The sequence below is a fragment of the Anolis sagrei genome, chromosome X (genome assembly GCF_037176765.1).
Source record: "Anolis sagrei isolate rAnoSag1 chromosome X, rAnoSag1.mat, whole genome shotgun sequence".
Classification (NCBI taxonomy): Eukaryota; Metazoa; Chordata; class Lepidosauria; order Squamata; family Dactyloidae; genus Anolis; species Anolis sagrei.
In genome coordinates, this window is record NC_090034.1 from 1,542,338 (window position 1) to 1,560,996 (window position 18,659).

The following is an 18,659-nucleotide window of genomic DNA, read 5'->3' on the forward strand; positions in this document are numbered from 1 at the left end:
CCTTGATCATTTGAGTCGCCCTCCTCCGGACACATTCCAGCTTGTCAATCTCTCTCTTGAATTGTGGTGCCCAGAATTGGACACAATATTCCAGGTAACGTGGTCTAACCAAAGCAGAATAGAGGGGTAGCATTACTTCCTTAGATCTAGACACTATGCTCCTATTGATGCAGATGATCTTCTGCTGCCTAGAGACTGATATTCCATGTTCACACATGGTTGGCTTGGGCAGGTCCTGCAACCCCCTCCGAGTGTGTTTGGAAAGGAGAGGCTTCTCTGGGAGCTCGACTCCCGCTGCTGCCCATGTCTATTTTAAGATCCAGGGCAGGATGAACTGTGACACCAGCCTTGCTCAGCCCTCAGTCATTAAATTATGCAATGCTGTTTGCGGCACAGAGTGCATTAAGGAGGATCAGAATGGGGAGATAATCAAATCAACAGCTGCAAAATTATGATTCATGATGGATTCCTTGGTGGCTCCGTTCCAAAGAGAGACACTACAGATGCACCGAGTTGGACTGTTTGGCCAGCCTTCATCGCACACCTTTGCTTGCCCACATTGAAAACAATGTCACTTGAAAGGCAATGCTTTGCAACTCTCCCCCTTTCCTCTCTCTCTCTTTTGTGTGTGTGTACTTACTTACTTAGGCGATCCCTCATTTTCCGAGGAGGATTGTCTTCCAATATTCTTGTGGGTCCATATGTGGCTGTGGAGCCCTGTTCTTGACCTGCATGTTATCCTGCAGTGAGGGCATTGGCTTCCAGATGGAAGGCGGTCTCGGTCGGGGTTGCCTTAGAATCATAGAATCATAGAATCAAAGAGTTGGAAGAGACCTCCTGGGCCATCATCCAGTCCAACCCCATTCTGCCAAGAAGCAGGAATACTGCATTCAAATCACCCCTGACAGATGGCCATCCAGCCTCTGCTTAAAAGCTTCCAAAGAAGGAGCCTCCACCACACTCCGGGGCAGAGAGTTCCACTGCTGAACGGCTCTCACAGTCAGGAAGTTCTTCCTCATGTTCAGATGGAATCTCCTCTCTTGTAGTTTGAAGCCATTGTTCCATTGCATCCTAGTCTCCAGGGAAGCAGAAAGGAAGCTTGCTCCCTCCTCCTCCCTGTGGCTTCCTCTCACATATTTATACATGGCTATCATATCCCCTCTCATCCTTCTCTTCTTCAGGCTAAACATGCCCAGCTCTTTGAGCCGCTCCTCACAGGGCTTGTTCTCCAGACCCTTGATCATTTTAGTCGCCCTCCTCTGGACACATTCCAGCTTGTCAATATCTCTCTTGAATTGTGGTGCCCAGAATTGGACATGCCTTCCTCTTTGCACGCTTTTCCCTTTCGCCCTCCATTCGTGCCTCTTCAAATTCTGCAGCACTGCTGGTCACAACTGACCTCCAGCTGGAGCGGTCAAGGGCCAGGGCTTCCCAGTTTTCAGTGTCTATGTCAAAGTTTTTAAGGCTGGCTTTGAACCCATCTTTCAATCTCTTTTCCTGCCCACCTACATTCTGTTTTCCGTTCTTGAGTTCGGAGTAGAGCAACTGCTTTGGGAGATGGTGGTCGGGCATCTGGACAACGTGGCCAGTCCAGCGGAGTTGGTGGCGGAGGACCATTGATTCAATGCTGGTGGTCTTTGCTTCTTCCAGCACGTTTACGTTTGTCTGCCTGTCTTGCCAAGAGATTTGCAGGATTCTCTGGAGGCAGCGCTGATGGAATCGTTCTAGGAGTTGCATGTGACGTCTGAAGACAGTCCACGTTTCGCAGGTATATAGCAGGGTTGAGAGGACAATAGCTCTATAAACAAGCACCTTGTTGGCCCATGTTTGTACTATGAGTATTTCATCCACATACTGAAGGGCATTGCCCACATACAGAAGGAATTGTGGGAGTTGTAATCCAAAACACCTGGAAGGCCCAAGTTGGCCCATGCCTGTGCTATGGGTATGTGGTCCACATACTGAAGGATACTGTCCGCATACTGAAGGAATTGTGGGGGTTGAAGTCCACAACACCTGGAGGGAGGGTCCAAGTTGGCCCATGTTTGTACTGTGAGTATTTCATCCACATACTGAAGGGTGTTGCCCACATACTGAAGGAATTTTGGGAGCTGTAGTCCAAAACACTTGGAGGGCCCAAGTTGGCCCATACGTGTGCTATGGGTAGGTGGTCCACATATAGAAGGATGTTGTCCATGTGCTAAAGGAATTGTGGGAGTTGAAATCCAAAACACCTAGAGGGAGGGCCCAAGTAGGCCCATGCCTGGTGTAAACCCATATAATGGTTGGAGCATTATATGCAGCTCAAGCTACATATAAAGCAACTCGAGTTGTATAGAACAGCATTGTTTGGATCTACCCTAGGGATCCACAAACAATAGGCTGTGGCCTGGATGGGTTCCTCAAAAACCATTTCCCTGACCCCTGCCCTAAACTTAGGTCCACCCTAAGTCTGAAATTACTTGAAGGCACAAAACAACAACAATAGTCCTAATTAACTTGACTTTCTTATCAGCCAATAGCAGGCCCACATTGAAATACTGATACCCTGCTCCAGTGAGCAAACTGGCTGCCGCTGGTTGGACCATTTGGAGCTTCTGAACAGTCTTCAAAGGCAACCCCACATAGAGCACATTGCAGTAGTCTATTCGGGATGGAACAGTGGCCAAGTCTGACTTCCCAAGGTATGGGCGCAACTGGTGCACAAGTTTTGGTTATGTAAAAGTTCCCCTGGCCTCCGCCAAGAATTGGGGTTCCAGGCTCAGCGATGGATCCAGGATCACTTCCATAACTCCAGACCCATAACTCTAGGGTACAAATCTATAACTGCAAAACTGAATACCAGGTTATATCACCTATTACAGGGAAAACCAGCTGAACCCTAACCCATCTAAAACACAGACATGTGCTTTTCACCTTAAGAACAGACAAGCATCCCGAGCTCTGAGGATTATTACCTGGGAAGGAAGGAATCCCACTGGAGCATTGCAGCGCACCCACATACCTGGGAGTCACTCTGGACCTTGCTCTTACCTACAAGAAGCACTGCCTGAACATCAAGCAAAAAGTGGGTGCTAGAAACAATATCATACGAAAGCTGACTGGCACAACCTGGGGATCACAACCAGACACAGTGAAGACATCTTCCCTTGCGCTATGCTACTCTGCTGCTGAGTACGCATGCCCAGTGTGGAACACATCTCACCACACTCAAACAGTGGATGTGGCTCTTAATGAGATGTGCCGCATTATCACGGGGTGTCTGCGCCCTACACCACGGGAGAAACTACACTGCTTATTGACATCCGCCGGGAAGTAGCAGCCAATAGTGAAAGGACCAAGGCAGAGACATCTCCAGCTCATCCCTTGTTTGGATATCAGCCAGCTCATCAATGACTTAAATCAAGAAATAGTTTTCTAAGATCTACAGAGACACTCGCTGGAACACTCCAGCAAGCAAGAGTCCAAAAGTGGCAGGCTCAAACCCAGAACCTTAATCAATACCAAAGGAGAGACTCCCCCCTGGGCGACTTGGAAGGCGCTGAACAGACTGCGCTCTGGCACCACGAGATGCAGAGCCAACCTCAAGAAATGGGGCCACAAAGTGGAGTCCACGACATGCGAGTGGGGAGAAGAGCAAACCACTGACCACCTGCTGCAATGCACCCTGAGCCCTGCCACATGATGCACCAGGGAGGACCTTCTTGCGGCAACACCAGAGGCACTCCAAGGGGCCACCTACTAGTCAAAGGACATCTAATCCACTACCAAGCTTGCAAATTCTGTGTTTTGTTTGTTTGTTTGTTTGTTTTTGTTAAAAATGTAATACAAATGTCTGGTTGCTGATGACACGATAAATTAAAAATCACTAATTGGGATTTTTTTTTTTGGTTTCTTGCTAGTCTTAAGTACTGTGTGTTTGCCTTGACTATGTGCCTTGCCTGTTTGTGACTCTTCCTCATCTCCTCCGTGTTGGGCGTTTTGACTCCCATCTTCAACACAAAGGCAGAACTCTTCATGTCATCATGGCAGGCTGCTCCTTTTAAAAAAAAAAACCAGGATAGCCATAAGTTGCTGTAAGAGGGAAACTTTACAAGTTTGTTCAATTTTTCATGACGCGAGAAGAAACACATCTTCAGTAATTGGAAGGAGTTTTGCTCCTTGTCAAGGAATCATCCTTTGAACCTTAAACAAGCGCAGATGAAATACTTGAGGCAAGTGAAGGTGTGCAGGACCTTAATGAAACCCAAATACCCATTTGCTGCTAATAGGCAACACACAAAAACAGAGAAAGGGACAAGCACAGAAGGTTAAACGCTATCGTTTGGCTTAGGTCAAGCAGGTGGTCATACCATTCCATATCCAGGCACCCAAGGACCTTGTGCACTAAATCAATATGGCAGAAGCACAAAGAGAGACTGTTTCCTTTGATATATCCAAAAGCAAGCCATCCATTTATTTATTCGAGTGGTTTGCTTTAGTCAAAGCCCTGGCTGCATTCATGGAAGTGAAAGGAATTCAAAAGCATCCTGAGAAAGCGACCAAGGACACGTGGGTGTTCTAGGAGGAGAAGCTGGATGTCAGGTATACCGCTGGGTCTTAGAATGAAACACACACTCACAAGTACAGATCCTGGAATTGCGGTTTATTCAGTCCATACAGTACAACAGCAAAGAGAGAACTGAGGTTTCCCGCCAGGATTCTCCCAATCCCCCTCCTGGCCTCGCTCCCCCCTTTCCCCCTTGGCTTATCACAGTTTAGACTACAATTCCTTTCCCACATCTTCAAAGTGAAAGCTTGGCCCAGATGGCCCTACTATAAACTAATCTATCATGGCTACTCCCTCTAGTGTCAGGACAGTCAGGAAGAAGACTTCTTGGAATCTCTTGGAAACATGAAGGCACATCCTGACACTGGAAGAGAACGTGCAGGAAACGGAGTGAGTTTGTCAGGATACTTCTAGGGAACCTGAATTATTCCTCTTACTATGGTGTTGCAAGAAGCACAGCTTAATGGTGTAACATTACAAAATGTTGACCCCTTTCCGCTCCCTTGGCAGCCACCTCCACAAAAGTCAACATTGACACTGAATCATAGAATCATAGGATCATAGGATCATAGAATCAAAGAGTTGGAAGAGACCTCCTGGGCCATCATCCAGTCCAACCCCATTCTTCCAAGAAGCAGGAATATTGCATTCAAATCACCCCTGACAGATGGCCATCCAGCCTCTGATTAAAAGCTTCCAAAGAAGGAGCCTCCACCACACTCCCTCGGGGCAGAGAGTTCCACTGCTGAACGGCTCTCACAGTCAGGAAGTTCTTCCTCATGTTCAGGTGGAATCTCCTCTCTTGTAGTTTGAAGCCATTGTTCCATTGCGTCCTAGTCTCCAGGGAAGCAGTAAACAAGCTTGCTCCCTCCTCCTCCCTATGGCTTCCTCTCACATATTTATACATGGCTATCATGCCTCCTCTCAGCCTTCTCTTCTTCAGGCTAAACATGCCCAGCTCCTTAAGCCGCTCCTCATAGGGCTTGTTCTCCAGACCCTTGATCATTTTAGTCACCCTCCTCTGGACACATTCCAGCTTGTCAATATCTCTCTTGAATTGTGGTGCCCAGAATTGGACACAACATTCCAGGTAAAGTGGTCTAACCAAAGCAGAATAGAGCATGGGGAGCATGACTTCCCTAGATCTAGACACTAGGCTCCTCTTGATGCCTGAGGCCAAAATCCCATTGGCTTTTTTTGCCACCACATCACATTGTTGGCTCATGTTTAACTTGCTGTCCACGAGGACTTCAAGATCTTTTTCACACGTACTGCTCTCAAGCCAGGCCTCATCGTCCCCCATTCTGTCTCTTTCCATTTTGTCTTTCCTGCTCCACCAAGCCACCGGGTGCGCGAGCAGAGCCGGCGCTCAATCGTTCTCCGCGTTCGATCCCTTCCCCATGACCGGCTCCCTTTCCCGATCCCCCGGCGCTCCACCCGCCTCCTCTCCTCTCCCCAATCCACGGGTGGGCCAAGGGGTGGAGCCACCACGTCTGGCCCGCTTTGGGTCCGGAGGCATGCCTGAAGACCCCAGCGTGCGCACCAAAGTCGCCTCTTCTCCTGACTTTCTCTTCAGCCATTGGGACCAAGAGAGAGAGAGAGAGAGAGAGAGAGCCCCTCCGGCTGGAGGTATCTCCCACCTCCGCTCCCTCCTTTGTTTTTGCGCCTACCTTCAGGAAAGGTGGGCATCTCCACCTCTCTCTCTCTCTCTCTCTCTCTCTCTCTCTCTCTCTGTCTTGGTCCCAATGGCTGAGGAGAAAGTCAGGAGAAGAGGTGACTTTTGGTGCACATGCCGGGGTCTTCAGGCACGCCTCTGGACCCAAAGCGGGCCAGGCAAGGGAGCAAGTGCGGCAAGTAACTCTAGTTATTGGGATGTATAGTTCACCTACAATCAAAGAGCATTCTGAACTCCACCAATGATGGAACTGAACCAAATATGGCACACAGAACTCCCACGATGAACAGAAAATATTAGGGCTGGGCGGTTACGTTCGTTAATTTCGTAATTTGTTATTAATTCGTTATTTTTTTTTTGATAACGAAGCGATATTGAACCATTCAGGAGCAACTAAAAAACGAAACGAATTTTTCCAATTCGTTTCGTAATTATTTCGAAATTGTTTCATAATTGTTTCGAAATAGTTTTGTTATTATTTCGTTATTATTTCCGTATGTCTGGTGCAAGTTTTATAGTTGTTGTTTGTTTAATCAGTGAAAAAAAATTATAAATATCACACCAACAGTCAACAACAGAGGGAGAGGGAAGCTTCAGAAGTTCCCCTTGTCCCATTTGGAGGGTTTTTTAGCGTATTGCGCGGTCGCGTCCACCATTAACGAATCGATTCGTAATTGTTTCGAAATTGTTTCGTAATTTCCGAAATTTCATAAATATCGAACTTTTTAAAAGAAAAATTTCGGAATTCTTTTAAAAATCGAAACGCAAAACCCCCCAAAAAATGAATCGAGTTTAGAAACAAATTTTTCCGTGGTTGCCCAGCCCTAGTAGTTACTGGGATGTATAGTTCACCTACAATCAAAGAGCATTCTGAACTCCACCAATGATGGAATTGAACCAAATATGGCACACAGAACTCCCACGACAAACAGAACGTTGGGGTTCAGCCTGAGTTTGAACTTGAACCTGATTCTCTGTTTGTTCGTCCTGATGCTAATGAAAGTATATTTACTGATGCTAGTGGAAATGTACCTTTTGATGCCAATGCTCCTGAAATTAGTGAGGAAGAATCTGCTGTAGATTTGGAAAATGCCAATGTTCCTGAAATTAGTGAGGAAGGAACTTCTGTAGATTTGGAAAATGAAAGTACCAGTGTTCCTGAGAATGTTTCAGAGGGAGACCTTGAACTTTCCCTCCCTTCTGCACCTGTTAACTGTAATGACAACAGAAGGGGCCAAATTTTGGAAGACAGAAGTAAATCACTCAGTTTGCGTCGATCCTCCCGAATTCAAGAAATAAAAACATTGGCTTCAAAACAGAAGGGCGGTTCACGGAACCGATTCTTGAGTTTTAATTGCAATACGCCGGGCTGATTCCCTCAGTTCAGGCATCGTTTCAGAATTGATGAAGACCTTGGCAGTTCTCCCGGTTCCCTGGCCATAGTCTGGGAAGATTTCTAGGATATCAAGTACGGTTAGTGGATTGCTAACAGATTCCAGTATTTCCCAGTGAGGCTTTTGGTTTTGCTTTGTCCATTTAAATTCATGTTTGCTGATTTTGCTGTGGCTTTTGACTTGCATTTTTCCTTTATTTTGTAACCATTTTTCTTCAATAAAAAAGGATTGTTTTTCACAGCCAAGTGTGGTGGATAGTAGGCCTGGGTAACAACGCAAAAATTTGTTTCTAAAATCGATTTGTATTTGGGTTTTTTTTTTGTTTCGATATTTAAAATAATTACAAAATTTTCCCTTTAAAAAGTTCGGTATTTACGAAATTTCGTTAATATTTACAAAACATTTTGTAAAGATGGCGCCCTTTTTTTTTCAATATTTTTTAAATATTTTTTTAATTTAATTATTAATTTAGTAGAATAGGGAGGAGAAATTATTATTAAGGAGGGAAGGCAGGCACTCACTCTGGCGGGCCCTCTCGCTCGCCCTCTCGCTCGCCGCTCGCCCTCTCGCTCGCCCTCTCGCTCGCCACTCGCCCTCTCGCTCGCCGCTCGCTCTCTCGCTCGCCGCTCGCCCTCTCGCTCGCCCTCTCGCTCGCCCTCTCGCTCGCCGCTCGCCCTCTCGCTCGCCCTCTCGCTCGCCACTCGCCCTCTCGCTCGCCGCTCGCCCTCTCGCTCGCCGCTCGCCCTCTCGCTCGCCCTCTCGCTCGCCCTCTCGCTCGCCGCTCGCCCTCTCGCTCGCCGCTCGCCCTCTCGCTCGCCGCTCGCCCTCTCGCTCGCCGCTCGCCCTCTCGCTCGCCCTCTCGCTCGCCCTCTCACTCGCCGCTCGCCCTCTCGCTCGCCCTCTCGCTCGCTTGCTCAGCCGGCGCCTTCCCCGCCCTCTCCTCCTCCTCCTCCTCCTCCTCCTCTTTCAGGCTCTGCCTCTGACTGGCTAAGAGAGGAGAGAGAGGAGAGCTCCCAGCAAGCATCGCCAGGCGGCCATCTTACGTATTTCCGAAATGGACGGAAATACAAAAAATTTTGGCGCCTGCCGTTTCGATATTTAAAAACACTTCCGGGTTTAAAAATAAGTTTTGTAATCGTTTTGTAATTGCTAAAATTAACGAATATTTAACGAATTACAAAATTAACGAACGAAACCGCCCAGGCCTAGTGGATAGTTATCTTAGGGCCTCGTTCCCTGCTCTGGATTGCAACACAGAAAATATATATCAATGATTGGTTGGGGGGGGGGAGGAGCGCCAAAATACTGTTTGCTTACCATTGAAAATTACCTGACAATACACCGAAGAGAGTTTCACTGCATTCTTGCAAATTAGTGTCAGCTACAGTGTGGCAACAGAGATTGGGATGCAGAATTGCGTCTGTTTCAACTCATTCCTTGTGTTGTTGACTGCCTTCTCCTCCAAGGAATTCCTTTGATGGTGTTAACTAGGCCTGGGTAACCACGGAAAAATTTGTTTCTAAAATCGATTTGTATTTGGGGTTTTTTTTTTGTTTCGATATTTAAAATAATTACAAAATTTTCCTTTTAAAAAGTTCGATATTTACGAAATTTCGTAAATGGTAAAAAAATTAACGAATCGATTTCCGAAACAATAACGAATCGAATCGTTAATGGCGGACGCGACCGCGAAATACGCTAAAAAACCTCCAAAAACTTCTGAAGCTTCCCTCTCCCTCTGTTGTTGACTGTTGGTGTGATATTATAATTTTTTTTTCACTAATTAAACAAAAAACAACTATAAAACTTGCCCCAGACATGCGGAAATAATAACGAAACGACCTCAAACTGATAACGAAACGAATACATAACGAATCCGAAGCATTTACGAAACGAATTTAAAAATTCGTTTCGTTTTTAAGTTGCTCCAGAATGGTTCGTTATCGCTTCGTTATAAAAAAAATAACGAATTTTTAACGAATTACGAATTAACGAAACGAAACCACCCAGGCCTAATATCAATGATTGGTTGGGGGGGGGGGGGAGGGGAGCGCCAAAATACTGTTTGCTTACCATTGAAAATTACCCGACAATACACCGAAGAGAGTTTCACTGCATTCTTGCAAATTAGTGTCAGCTACAGTGTGGCAACAGAGATTGGGATGCAGAATCTCTTCTGTTTCAACTCCTTCCTTGTGTTGTTGACTGCCTTCTCCTCCAAGGATTTCCTTTGATGGTGTTAACCCCTTGGTTCGGATGTTTGCCTGCAAGCCACCCTGAGTTCTTTGCGAGAGAAAGCCGGGTAGAAAGAGTTTAATAAAAATATAAATCCTCCTCCACGGCGAGGAGAGGAAGAAATGTTTGAAGTGTTCCCGTTTGCCAGGTGGGAATGAAAGGCGGCCGGTTCTTCCTCCCTGCTGCGCTGCTTAATGGAGGTGTTGCAAGTGTGCTGGCACCTTGATTGATTCAGCCAGGGTTCCCAAGCTGGAGTTGGAGCAGCCCGGGTGCTTATCATCAAGGGACTGGAAAGTCTCACAGCTGTCATGGATAAACTAGTTTAAACAGCATCCAGCAACACTGAATATATATATTTTTCCACCCAAGAGTAGCACAAAAGTGCCTTAAGATCTGCTGCGGGTGGGTACGGAGGGGACGGGGAGGGAGGGGCGCATCCAGGAGGGAGGGGGCCTTATCTGAGACTTGGTACCCCGATGAGATAAAAGCGCGTCGGAATAATTGCATCTGCTTTTTGTTTCTTTGAAGAAGTGGGTTATGTTTGCTGAAAGGAGGGCTCTGTTTATGCTTGTTAGATGTATAATTTAATTTGCTTTGGGTTCATCCTCTCCCCTACTTTTCCCCTATTTCATTTATAATTATCAGGACATCCCCCCTCCATTCCCCCTCCCCCCATCTCTATTATTAATACAAGAAAGAGTTGTTGTCCCAGAAACGGAGTTCATACTTTATTTATTGGAAACTTTTCACAAATGATTTCGACAGAAATGTTTTCTACGCGAGTCCAGTGACAAGTCCCTTTGGCAGCATTACTTGCAGGAAGGAAATCATACTACTCTGCACAAAAATATGAGGGTTATCCAGAAAGTAAGGTTACACAGCATGTAGTTCTCACTGGGAATTTTCTCAGGGGAAGTTGGTATCACTGCCGTGTAGTAGGAAGCCAATGGAAGTGAATGAGCAGTGTCAGTCGTCAGTAGCTCATCAACTAGCATTGTGGTGAAGGTTAGAAGAGATGAGCATCCTCATTCCATTTCCCACCAAGTGCAAAGTTTGCACTGTATGAGGGATATCCAGAAAGTAAGGTCACAAGGCACGTCGAGAGTAGTTGGTATCACTGCAGTGTAGCAGGAAGCCAGTGGAAACCAATGAGCAGTGCCGGTCGTCAGTAGCTCATTGACTAGCATTGTGGTGGAGGTAAGAGATGAGTGTCCTCATTCCATTTCCCTCCAAGTGCACTGTATGAGGGATATCCAGAAATTAAGGTCACAAGGCACATCGGGGGAAATTGGTATCCCTACCGTGTAGTAGGAAGCCAGTGGAAGTAAATGAGCAGTGTCAGTCATCAGTAGCTCATCGACTAGCATTGTGGTGAAGGTTAGAAGAGATGAGCGTCCTCATTCCATTTCCCTCCAAGTGCAAAGTTTGCACTGTATGAGGGATATCCAGAAATTAAGGTCACAAGGCACGTCGGGAATAGTTGGTATCATTGTTATGTAGTAGGAAGTCAGTGGAAGTGAATGAACAGTACCAGTTGTCAGTAGCTCATCAACTACCGTTGTGGTGAAGGTTAGAAGAGTTAAGCATCCTCATTCCATTTTCCACCAAGTGTGAAGTTTGCACAGTACAAGGGATATCCAGAAAGTAAGGTTACAAGGCACATAGTTCTCATTGGGAATTTTCTCGGGGGAAGTTGGCATCACTGCCATGTAGTAGGAAGTCAGTGGAAGCGAATGAGCAGTGCTAGTCATCAGTAGCTCATCAACTAGTGTTGTGGTGAAGGTTAGAAGAGATGAGCGTCCTCATTCCGTTTCCCTCCAAGTGTGAAGTTCATGCTGTCTGAGGGATATCCAGAAAGTAAGGTCACAAGGCATGTCGGGGGAAGTTGGTATCACTACCATGTAGTAGGAAGCCAGTGGAAGCGAATGAGCAGTGCCAGTCGTCAGTAGCTCATCAACTAGCATTATGGTGAAGGTTAGAAGAGATTAGTGTCCTCATTCCATTTCCCACCAAGTGTGAAGTTCACACTATGTGAGGGATATCCAGAAATTAAGGTCACAAGGCACGTCGGGGGAAGTTGGTATCACTACCGTGTAGCAGGATGCCAGTGGAAGCCAATGAGCAGTGCCAGTCGTCAGTAGCTCATTGACTAGCATTGTGGTGAAGGTTAGAAGAGATGAGCGTCCTCATTCCATTTCCCACCAAGTTCGCACTGTATGAGGGATATCCAGGAATTAAGGTCACAAGGCATGTCGGGGGAAGTTGGTATCACTACCGTGTACCAGGATGCCAGTGGAAGCCAATGAGCAGTAGCTCATCAGCTAGCATTATGGTGAAGGTTAGATGAGATGACCATCCTCATTCCATTTCCCACCAAGTGTGAAGTTCACACTGTATGAGGGATATCCAGATATTAAGACCACAAGGCACATCGGGAGTAGTTGCTATCAGTGCCGTGTAGCAGGAAGCCAGTGGAAGCGAATGAGCAGAGCCAGTTGTCAGTAGCTCATCGACTAGCATTGTGGTGAAGGTTAGAAGAGATGAGCGTCCTCATTCCATTTCCCTCCAAGTGCAAAGTTCACACTGTACGAGGGATATCCAGAAAGTAAGGCCACAAGGCACATCGGGAGAAGTTGGTATCAGTGCCGTGTAGCAGGAAGCCAGTGGAAGCAAATGAGCAGTGCCAGTCGTCAGTAGCTCATCGACTAGCATTGTGGTGAAGGTTAGAAGAGATGAGCATCCTCATTCCATTTCCCGCCAAGTGTGAAGTTCACACGGTATGAGGGATATCCAGAACATAAAAATGTTTACAAGCTGCTGTGATAAAACAGTTTTTACCTGTGTGTGGAAAACCTGCCTAAAAGATGGTGAAAACTTCATCAGTAAGGTTACAAGGCATGTCGGGGAAAGTTGGTATCACTACCGTGTAGCAAGAAGCCAGTGGAAGCGAATGAGCAGTGCCAGTCATCAGTAGCTCATTGACTAGCATTGTGGTGAAGGTTAGAAAAGAGCATCCTTATTCCATTTCCCACCAAGTGTGAAGTTTGCACTGTAAGATGGATATCCAGAAAGTAAGGTTACAAGGCACGTAGTTCTCACAGGGAATTTTCTTGGGGGAAGTTGGTATCACTACTGTGTAGCAGAAAGCTAGTGGAAGTGAATGAGCAGTGCTAGTTGTCAGTAGCTCATCAACTAGAGTTGTGGTAAAAGTTAGAAGAGATGAGTGTCCTCATTCCATTTCCATCCAAGTGCAAAGTCCGCACTGTACGAGGGATATCAAGTAAGGTTACAAGGCACGTAGCTCTCTTGGGAAATTTTCTCAGGGGAAGTTGGTATCACTGCCATGTAATAGGAAGCCAGCGGAAGTGAATGAGAAGTGCCAGTCATCAGTAGCTCATCAACTAGCGTTGTGGTGAAGGTTAGAGATGAGCATCCTCATTCCGTTTCCCTCCAAGTGTGAAGTTCATGCTGTCTGAGGGATATCCATAAAGTAAGGTCACAAGGCACATAGCTCTCTTGGTGAATTTTCTTGGGGGAAGTTGGTATCTCTGTATTGTGGAAGGCTTTCATGGCCGGAATCACTGGGTTGTTGTAGGTTTTTTTGGGCTATAGGATGCTTGCCATAGATGCAGGCGAAATGTCAGGAGAGAATGCTTCTAGACCATGGCCATATAGCCCGAAAAACATACAACAACCCAGTGATTCCGGCCATGAAAGCCTTCGTCAATGTAATAAAGTTGGTTACTCTTGTTTCCGTTGCGGTTGTGGTTGTTGTTGTTGTTGTTGTTGAGTCATGTTTTCTTTCGATGTGCCTAAAGTACAATAGCCTAAATTTAGCCCTCTTGGCATCTCAGGAGAGCTCAGGCTGAACTTGCTGCCAGCCCCAGTGTTTTGTCCATTCCACCCGCAGAACTCTTCTCCAGCAACTCATTTCCAATGAGTTGATTCTCCCGTCCCTGTCAGTTTCCTTCACTGTCCAACTTTTGTATCATGTCAGACTTTTTAAATTACTTTCACCGGCTTTACAAAGCTTTGGGCTTGATAAGGGAATGGCATACAACCTGAAAGGGTGAAGCCGCTCTCCAGGGTGCTGAAACGTATCTCCTCCACCACAGGTTTGTCGCCTTTAAGCACTCCTTCGCAGTTTAGACTAAAACTCAGCGTAAGTTCACCACTCTTGGCCTGGGAGCCAATGCTTCTCAAAGGCACCTCTACACATCCCCAAAATGCCTCTGAAAAGTAACTTTTGAAAGCAAATGGGAATTGTTACGTGTTATATGAGAGTGAAGTGATTTCATTGCCATGACCTATGCTATTTTTATACACTGTTGCTTTTTATTTGATACAATGATGATGATGATGATGATGATGATGATGTGTTGTCGAAGGCTTTCATGGCCAGAATCACTGGGTTGCTGCGTAGAGATGGCACCGAACTCCAAAATTCCTGATGATCTCACCCAGATGTTTCATGTAGACATTGAATAGCATGGGGAAAAGAATGGAACATTGTGGGATGCCAGAAGTCAAAGGCCAGGGGTCCAAGCAGGTGTCCCTCAGCTTCACCAACTAAGTATGGCCCTCAAGGAAGGAAAGGAGCCACTTGAGTGCAGTGTCCCTGAGACCCATTCTCGAGAGTCAACCCAGAAGGACACCATGGTTGATGGTATTGAAAGCCGCTGAGATGTCCAGGAGAACCAACAAGGACACACTCCGCTTGTCAAGTTCTCTGTGGAGATCATCCACCAAGGTGACCAAAGCCAGCTCAGTACCATGACCAGGCTTGAAACCTGACTTAAAAGGGACCCCACATGTCAATGGCCAGGGATCCGAGCAGGTGTCCCCCAGCTTCGCCAACTGAGTATGGCCCTCAAGGAAGGAACGGAGCCACTGGAGTGCAGTGCTCCCAAGACCCATTCTTGAGAGTCAACCCAGGAGGACACCATGGTTGGTGGTATTGAAAGCCGCTGCGATGTCCAGGAGAACCAACAAGGACACACTCCCCTTGTCAAGTTCTCTGTGGAGATCATCCACCAAGGTGACCAAAGCCAGCTCAGTACCATGACCAGGCTTGAAACCTGACTTAAAAGGGACCCCACAGGTCAATGGCCATGGATCCGAGCAGGTGTCCCCCAGCTTCACCAACTGAGTATGGCCCTCAAGGAAGGAACGGAGCCACTGGAGTGCTGTGCCTCTGAGACCCATTCTTGAGAGTCAACCCAGAAGGATACCATGGTTGGTGGTATCGAAAGCCACTGAGATGTCCAGGAGAACCAACAAGGACACACTCCCCTTGTCAAGTTCTCTGTGGAGATAATCCACCAAAACAACCAAAGCCACCTCAGTACCATGACCAGGCTTGAAACCTGACTTAAAAGGGACCCCACAGGTCAATGGCCAGGGATCTGAGCAGGTGTCCCCCAGCTTTGCCAACTGAGTATGGCCCTCAAGGAAGGAACGGAGCCACTGGAGTGCAGTGCTCCCAAGACCCATTCTTGAGAGTCAACCCAGGAGGACACCATGGTTGGTGGTATCGAAAGCCGCTGAGATGTCCAGGAGAACCAACAAGGACACACTCCCCATGTCAAGTTCTCTGTGGAGATCATCCACCAAGGTGACCAAACCCATCTCAGTACCATGACCAGGCTTGAAACCTGACTTAAAAGGGACCCCACAGGTCAATGGCCAGGGATCTGAGCAGGTGTCCTCCAGCTTCGCCAACTGAGTATGGCCCTCAAGGAAGGAAAGGAGCCACTTGAGTGCAGTGTCCCTGAGACCCATTCTCGAGAGTCAACCCAGAAGGACACCATGGTTGATGGTATTGAAAGCCGCTGAGATGTCCAGGAGAACCAACAAGGACACACTCCGCTTGTCAAGTTCTCTGTGGAGATCATCCACCAAGGTGACCAAAGCCAGCTCAGTACCATGACCAGGCTTGAAACCTGACTTAAAAGGGACCCCACATGTCAATGGCCAGGGATCCGAGCAGGTGTCCCCCAGCTTCGCCAACTGAGTATGGCCCTCAAGGAAGGAACGGAGCCACTGGAGTGCAGTGCTCCCAAGACCCATTCTTGAGAGTCAACCCAGGAGGACACCATGGTTGGTGGTATTGAAAGCCGCTGCGATGTCCAGGAGAACCAACAAGGACACACTCCCCTTGTCAAGTTCTCTGTGGAGATCATCCACCAAGGTGACCAAAGCCAGCTCAGTACCATGACCAGGCTTGAAACCTGACTTAAAAGGGACCCCACAGGTCAATGGCCATGGATCCGAGCAGGTGTCCCCCAGCTTCACCAACTGAGTATGGCCCTCAAGGAAGGAACGGAGCCACTGGAGTGCTGTGCCTCTGAGACCCATTCTTGAGAGTCAACCCAGAAGGATACCATGGTTGGTGGTATCGAAAGCCACTGAGATGTCCAGGAGAACCAACAAGGACACACTCCCCTTGTCAAGTTCTCTGTGGAGATAATCCACCAAAACAACCAAAGCCACCTCAGTACCATGACCAGGCTTGAAACCTGACTTAAAAGGGACCCCACAGGTCAATGGCCAGGGATCTGAGCAGGTGTCCCCCAGCTTTGCCAACTGAGTATGGCCCTCAAGGAAGGAACGGAGCCACTGGAGTGCAGTGCTCCCAAGACCCATTCTTGAGAGTCAACCCAGGAGGACACCATGGTTGGTGGTATCGAAAGCCGCTGAGATGTCCAGGAGAACCAACAAGGACACACTCCCCATGTCAAGTTCTCTGTGGAGATCATCCACCAAGGTGACCAAACCCATCTCAGTACCATGACCAGGCTTGAAACCTGACTTAAAAGGGACCCCACAGGTCAATGGCCAGGGATCTGAGCAGGTGTCCTCCAGCTTCGCCAACTGAGTATGGCCCTCAAGGAAGGAACAGAGCCACTGGAGTGCAATGCCCCTGAGACCCATTCTCAAGAGTCAACCCAGAAGGACACCATGGTTGATGGTATTGAAAGCCGCTGAGATGTCCAGGAGAACCAACAAGGACACACTCCCCTTGTCAAGTTCTCTGTGGAGATCTTCCACCAAGGTGATCAAAGTTGTCTCGGTTCCATGACCAGGCTTGACACCTGACTGAAATGGGTCCAGATAATCATGATCGTCTAAGAATCCCTGGAACTGAGTAGTGACCACCTGCTCCAGAACCTTGCCCAAGAATGGAAGATTTGAGATCTGTGGCTCCCTAGATGTTTTGGCCTTCAACTCCCAGAAATACTAACAGCTGGTGAACTGGCTGGGATTTCTGGGAGTTGTAGGCTAAAACACCAGAGGACCCACAGATGGAGGACCATTGTCATAAGGCTATGCTATGCATATGACATCCCTGGCACGTTTGCCATTGGAAAATAGAACGGTGTGCATTTTAGCTTGTCAAATCCACCAAACAGACATCCTCTTGATTTCCTTTCTGTTTTGAGACAGCTGACGGTTCCTAATTACAGACAGGGAGACTTCCTGGGGGCTTTGTTTGCTCCACTCCTGTTAATTATCTACCCCTGCGTGCCTTTGTGAAGCACTTTCCTGGGTTTGGTATTTCTCCAGGACGAGCGACGGGATGTTTTTGTTACAGGGAAACCTACCCTGCAATGACTTCAGGCAGGAAAACAATCTGTTTTGCGCATTCCCCAGCATTGCCTTCTTAAACAGTCACCCTGCTTCTCCAAATACTTCTTTTCAATATTATTTAAAGTAGTGCTTGCAATTCCTTCACTTCATAATGTGAGTTTCTAGACGTTGTTGTTCATTCGTTCAGTCATCTCCGACTCTTTGTGACCTCATGGACCAGCCCACGCCAGAGCTCCCTGTCAGCCATCACCAACCCCAGCTCCTTCAAGGTCAGTCCAGTCCCTTCAAGGATGCCATCCATCCATCCATCTTGCCCCTGGTCGGCCCCTCTTCCTTTTGCCTTCCACTTTCCCCAGCATCATTCCCTTCTCTAGGCTTTGCTGTCTCCTCATGATGTGGCATTCAAAGGACTTCAACTTTGTCTCTACTCTCCTTCCCTCCAGTGAGCAGTCGGGCTTTCTTTCCTGGAGGATGGACTGGTTGGATCTTCTCGCAGTCCAAGGCCCTCTCAGAACTTTCCTCCAACACCACAGCTCAAAAGCGCCTCTCTTCCTTCGTTCAGCCTTCCCTCAGGTCCAGCTCTCACCTCCGTAGGTGACGACAGGGAAGACCATGGCTTGGACTAGGCAATGGATCTTGGTTGCCAGTCTGATGTCTCTACTCTTCACTATTTTATCGAGACTGGACCTTGCTCTCCTCCCAAGAAGGAAGCGTCTCCTGATTTCCTGGCCTCAGTCTGCATCTGCACTCATCTTTGCACCTAGAAATACAAACCCCGTCACGGCCTCCACGTTTTCTCCCTCTATTTTCCAGTTGTCAATCATTCTTGTTGCCATAATCTTGGTTTTTTTGACGTTTAGCTGCAACCCGGCTTTTGCGCTTTCTTCTTTCACCTTGATTAGAAGGCTCCTCAGCTCCTCCTCGCTTTCGGCCATCAGAGTGGTGTCATCTGCATATCTGAGGTTGTTGATGTTTCTTCCAGTTTCTAGACACGTCACTTCAAAAAAAAAATGTTCCAGCAGATTGGAGGAGGGCCGATGTGGTCCCAATCTTCAAGAAGGGAAAAAAGGATGACCCAAACAATGACCAATGTTTGGTCAGCCTCACGTCGATACCAGGCAAGATTCTGGAAAAGATTATTAAGGAAGTGGTCTGCAAACACTTAGAAAGGAATGCGGTCATCGCTAATAGTCAACATGGATTTATCCAAAACAAG